Consider the following 6,285-nt stretch of genomic DNA (forward strand, 5'->3'; position numbering starts at 1 on the left):
TCTGGCCGAGTGGCTCAGTTGATTGGACCATCGTGCAGTACACCAATCAGCTGTGGGTTCAATCCCCAGTTGGGGCACATGCAGGAGGCAGCCAATCAATGTTTCTCTCTCACATCCATGTTCTTTCTCCCTCTCTCTCTAAACTAAATAAACATGACCTTGGGTGAGGCTCAAAAAAATCTTGGCCACAGTCTCTTCCTGTTTGATGTCCTTTCTATTTCTGTTTTGTTGTTGTTTTGATTTTTTTAAATCAACTATTATTACTGATCGAGTAAAGCTCCAGGTATTATGTATATGCTTTTCTGAAAGGCCGCCTAAAGGTCGAAGTAGGAATAAAAATGGACTCTTTGAAGAGGAGCTGAATTGAAGTCTCGTTAGTGTCGGCGCCAGGCACACAACCCACAGTCTTCCTTAATATAGTGGCTCCTATTTACATACCATATCCTCAAATCACCTCTACTATAATGTTCTTAATGTTTTTCTTTAAAATGATTCATCTTTCACTTAAATACACTTTTTAAAAATGGAACTTTAGATAATGACGTCAGATGGAAAATCAGTATCCCCTGCCACAGTAGATGCTAACCATGAAGAGAAGTAATGGAGAGAACCCGAAACTATTGAGTCTAGGTAGAAACTGGGGCTTGCCGAGGCAGGCCGCGGGATTTTTCTGTTGGAGTCTCTCTCTGCTCTGTTAAAGATGTACTGAAGAAGACTAAATGGATACTTTCTTGGGACATAATGAGAAGTATAGGGAAATTGAAATGGTAGAACTTTTTCACATGTGATATAGTGGTATTAACACCTTCCCCTCTCAAATCATCTTCACCTTAGAAAATCAGTGCCTCAGTAAAACCAGCTCAGGTGCCCTAAGTTTAATAGGTGGGAGTGGTAGGACACAACTCTGCAAGGGAAGCCAAGCTGGACCCGTGACTCTTTTCCACCAACATTCTTCCCCTCGTAGGGGATTCTCAGTAACTGCTGCTGCTGCAGCCACCGCGATGGCCTCCGGATGTGCCGTCCAGGACAGGCTGGCTCAAGCACGAACTCAGGCTTCCTTCCGTCTTTCCTCTGAGGACACCTGAGAGGGGCCTGGAAATTTAAATAAAACTTTATAAACAGGTGGGATAAATTGGAGTTTCTGGAAGGCAGTGGCCTAACTGCCTCACATGGAATTCACCTGGAGGACTATTAAAACACTGCACGCAGGGCCCACTCCCCAATATTCTGATCGAGCTGCTCTTGGTCGAGGCTGACAATCTGCATTTCCAACGAGCCCCCGGGGTGAGGCTAAGACCGTTGGTCTGGGAATCAGACTCGGGGTGGACGCTGAGCGGAGGAGACCCCTGCTGCCGGACCCCGACTGCCTGCCTACCTGTAAGCCAGGCCCGTATTTGAGGTACATGGAGAGACTCCTTAAAGGAAGAATCCTAATTTTAAATTGGAAAGGCGGCTAGTCTCGTAAGTAAGATTGCATCGAATTCTCTCTCCCAAGCTTGCTACCCACATTTTCTTCTCGTCGAGGTCACCCCGCCATGTTTCCTCAATTCTAAGGCACCTTTTCCCTCTATTTTCAAGTCATTAAAATGGTTCTGTTTCACATGGCAAATGCTTGAATATGCAGGAACTGGTCGTAGTTGTCCAAGTTAACTTTGCTTTATGTGCATTTCTGGTACTGCATGAGTGGGTTTCATTGACATTCAAAATGTCCAAAATTATGATACTGCGATTGAGCATTGAAACAAAAAGTTACTGTGTGTGAAGAAAGGCGTGGGAATGGGGCAGTGGGGCTTCTTACATTTGGTATTGAAGCAAGGACTTTGTCACTAGAAGAATGAGTGCAATTCCATATTTTTACGAAGATCTATTTAAGTTTTATTTTAAATAGCAACATTTACAGCATACCCATACATAGTTTCCAGTTATTTAAATGATGGTGAAAAATGCTAATTTCACCTTAAAAATAGGGCATACATATGGTAAATTTAAAAAAATTCTTCTAGGAGACACAAAACCAAAAGAAAAAAAATAAAGCTCTCAGCTCTGGATTGCAATTTCCCAGGTAGCACTCACAGCCCTGGCATGTGGCCACAGCACATTAACTGTCCGTGGCAAAACGAGAATGTAGACAATGGGTTGATTTTTTTAAAAAATGAAGCGAAATGTTTTTTGGTTTAAAGTTCTGTCCTATATTCTTAAATTAGGTCATTCGTATATTTTTGGGAGGGAGGAAGTTAATATCTCCTTTAGTTTCAAAATTATGCTGTTAATATTTAACAGGCTTTTTCCCCTTTATGACATTTCCTTTTAAAGCAACAACCGGATGCGTTACCCTCTGCATCCATCCGAGGAGGCTGCACGTAAGCAGATAAAGCAGTGTGTCATTTTCTGAGACACACGCAGAAAAGGTTGGCCTATAACTAAGCATTGCAGTGGAAAGCAGAAGTTGCCACATTTCTGAGAATATATAAATTTCAAACACGCAGGGCTATCATTTTAGGCGTTGTAGCAAGTTTAATGATCATTTTTTTCCTTAGCGGCCTACGAACTGTCACGTAGGAACGGTGATGCTTTAGACATGATCAGTTATCCCAGCACCTAGAGAGGCCAGTGCTCAGTACTTACGTGCTGAGTGAACTGATGGCTACAGGACTGACTGGAGCTCCTGCTTGGATGCCGTTTTACTTGGGCCCCTGTGGCCGCCGTAGAGCCAATGCCCAGCCTTGGTCAGGGCGGTGCCTTTAAGGCAGATCCGCATTTTAGGTGAACTGGGAACCTGGCCAAAGAACAGTGTTAAAGAGTACACTTACAACAAGTCCTAGAGCAACGAAGAAGATTCACACACCGTTTCTGTCGGGAGGCAATACTGTAGGAGTGAAGGGGATACTGGGGCTGAGAATCAGGTGGTAGGCACAGTAAAAATTCTGACAATTGGATGATGAACTAGTGAGAAAATAAATACACTCTACCTTTCTTTATGTCTTCATTTATTTCTGCTCGGGTTCGTGATGATATGCTGCCTTAATTTGCCTCTGACGATTGTATTCTTCCTGGGAGAAACGAAACAAGTGACTGGTACCTGGAAAGAGGGTGGCGGACAGGCTGGGGGTGAATGGAGGCAGAGCCAACACATGTTTTTGTGCCAAATGCAATATTTCCTAGGGTAAATTGTGTTTGGAATTTGTTTGTATTGGTTCCTTCATTATTGCTTATACAAACAAGGTTGAAAAACCAGATCCAGTGGTTCAGCAAGGAATCGCATGTTTTAGTGTCTTACAGACACAAGGGGTCAGCATTTCAACACAGATGATCTGTTGGCGGCTTGCCTTTCCCGTTCAGCCCTGCTCTCTGTTGAGTTGCTGGGCTTCTGTGTATGAAGGTGGATAGAGACGTACAATTCAGTTTGTCTTTTGCAAATCACTTTATTTTCCAGTTTAAGTTGTTGACATCTCTCTCTTATATTTAATCAATCTGCTGTTGTCTTGGGAAATATCTAACAGTGAACCTTCCCAGTCTGCTACTCCCATTGTTTCAGCAAGCTTCCGTGACCTGATTTCCATAAATTTTCTTTTCTCCAAAAACAGATTTTAATCTCAAGAATCCTTTATCTATGCTTGTTTAATAAATGTGTTGGGTGATTTCCTAGACTGTGCTGTTGATGTCAATTTTCCAGGAAAGGGGGCAATGACAATCATGAGATTGTATATTCATGCAGGATTATTGGGGCTTTCGACTTAGCATTGGGGTTCATGATTGGAGCTCTATCTGTGGCCTGCCTGCCACTTGCCGTTCCTAACTCAGCGCAAATGCAGGATCTTTCTTGGGACGTGCCATGTTTCCCCCCCATCATTAAAAATTTACATGTAGTAAAATTCACCTTTTTAACCGAACAGTTCTGAGTTTTGACAAATAGATAGTTCTACTCATTTGTGAGATATGCTCTATTACCTCAAAATGTTTCCTTTCACTACCTGTTTGTAGTCAACCTCTGTTCCCACCCCAGCCTTTGGCAACCACTGATCTGTTCACTGTCCCCACTGCTTTATCTTTTCTAGAGCAATATGTCATAGAAGTCATATGTCAAACAATTGGAATGTGTAGTCTAGATTCTTTCCCTTAGGATAATGAATTGGAGATTTGTCTACATTGCATGTACTAATAATTTGGTTTTTTCCATTTGTTGTTTCTATTTGCTAGCTAGTATTTCATCTTGTGGATATATCACAGCCTGTTTATTTTCACAAGTTGAAGGACATTTGGATTATTTCTGGGTTTTGGTGATTATGAATAAAGCTACAACAAACATTTACATACAGGTCTTTATGTGAGAATAAGTATTCATTTCTCTTGGGTTGAAGGATGAGTTAAAACATTCTTTAGTTTAAACATTATGATGTTAATACGTAACAGGCTTTTTTTTGTCTTTTGCACATTTTCTTTAAAAATAACTGCTGTGTGCTTTACAGTACCAGCACAAGGACACTGCCTATAAATGGATGAACCTGGGTTTCCTTTTGCTACTGAGAGACTCAAACGTGTGGCCTGTAACTTGCTGAGCATTGCAGTTGGAAGCACCCAAGAGTGGAGCTGCTGGGTCAAGGGCTTTCTGTATTTGCAATTTGCTTAGTCATTTTCTTCAACACCTGCCAAACTCTCATGAAAACTGAATACTTGTATACAAACAGCAGAGAACATTTGTGCATCAGTGGCATTTAGACTGAAACAGTAATAACATTTTTAAGCCAGAAGAGATCTTATATGATATTTAGACCTCATTTTATAAGTGAGCAACGTGAGGCCAAGGGCAAGAAAGGTGTCAATTCCAGGCCATGTAGCCAACCCGCCATCACTCGGTCCCTGGTCTCTTGCCACTGTTTCCAGGACTTCCAACTCTTAATATTCTTACCATCTGGTAAATAATTACATCGGCCCCAAGAGAGAAGTAACAGCAATAACTGTTAACCGACAATGTATGCTTTGATAATGTGTTCAGTTTATTATAAGTGTTTTTTACATTTACTGTAACCTGCCCTTCCTTGGCCTTCCTTGTCTTGGTCACCATCACCATCCTCTCATTTACTCAGTCCAGAAACTTCATCATTATCCTTGATGTCTAGATGAACGTTCCTTGTCACAGAGCAAACATTCAGCAAATATTTGTTGTGAGAAGGAATATTTGAACAAATATATGCACTTGAATGTCTAAACTCTGGAATAATTCACACTGCAGCCACAGCATAGGCTGAAAAGACCTTCATGTGAACAATCAGTCTTAAATATTCAGCATGAAAAACAATGGGTGCCTTTGCCGTGCTTCCTAAATTTTACAGTGGCTTGAGATACTTGATCATGTTTTATAATGAGATATGAAAGATTATATTTTTATAATTCATTTTCCCTTTCATTCCTTCCTTCATGAACTATTTATAAAGTTCTTATTGAGTGGCAGATGCTGTGCTAGCATCAGTGATAAAAATGTCTGCAAGGGAGTCATCTTCTCTGCCCTTGGCGAGTTTACCGTTTGGCAGGAAGGTCAGAACAAGTAGTGACAAATGCTCCCTGTTATGTGAGCGTTGTGGGGTGTGTAGTGGGTGGACTCGACTTAGTCTGGAATGGGGTCAGTAGAGCCCACAGAGGTGCTGTCTGTGGGGGTCCAAGAGGACAGCGACCAGCAGCTGAAAAGTGAGGGAACAGTGCACATGGGGTGGGAAGGAACGTGGTGCATTAAAAACAAATGGCAACCAAAGCCTGGATAAAGGCCACGGTTGGGTCAGGGGGAGGGAGGCGAAGAATAATGCAAAACGAGACTCAAAAAGCAGGCAGGGGCGAGATCAGGGGCTTCAAGGCCCACAAAGAGGATTTCAGACTTAATTCCAACAGCACCCGGAGGCAATTTAAGGGTTTAAATAGGAAAATGACAATTGAATTTTCACTTTTAAAATAAGACTTTGGCTTCTTTGAGGAGATTGATTGAAGGAGTTAAGAATAAATACACAAGTGGAAACAAGTTAGGCTGTATTCAGACTCTAGTACTGTGCCACAGATTTCTCCAAAACCTCGTGTCTTACAAAAAAACACTGCTTCATAGTCCGTGTCAGTTAAGAGAGCTCATGCAAAGCTTAGCTGGTAGCCGCTGGCTCCAGGCCTCACAGAGCGGCAATGAGGAATCAGGCAGGGCTGCTCTCACACTGAGAGTTTGTCTGAGGAAGGAGTCACGTCCGTGCTCACTTCGGTGGCAGTGCCTGGGTTCAGTGCCTCACTCACAGACTGTTGGACTGAGCACTC

At 42.3% G+C, this 6,285-nt stretch overlaps 1 long non-coding RNA gene across 1 annotated transcript; it reads right to left on the minus strand.

Moving 5' to 3' along the window:
* Positions 1–835: 835 nt before the first annotated feature.
* Positions 836–3,093, minus strand: LOC119055607 (uncharacterized). The gene is made up of 3 exons (XR_005083726.2): positions 2,970–3,093; positions 2,626–2,776; positions 836–1,092 (listed from the first exon to the last, which is right to left on the minus strand). It is a non-coding gene; the product is annotated as an uncharacterized LOC119055607 (long non-coding RNA).
* Between the last annotated feature and the right edge of the window lie 3,192 nt (positions 3,094–6,285).

This window comes from Artibeus jamaicensis, unplaced genomic scaffold (assembly GCF_021234435.1).
Source record: "Artibeus jamaicensis isolate MK-2021 breed Jamaican fruit bat unplaced genomic scaffold, CSHL_Jam_final contig_3214, whole genome shotgun sequence".
Taxonomy (NCBI): domain Eukaryota; kingdom Metazoa; phylum Chordata; class Mammalia; order Chiroptera; family Phyllostomidae; genus Artibeus; species Artibeus jamaicensis.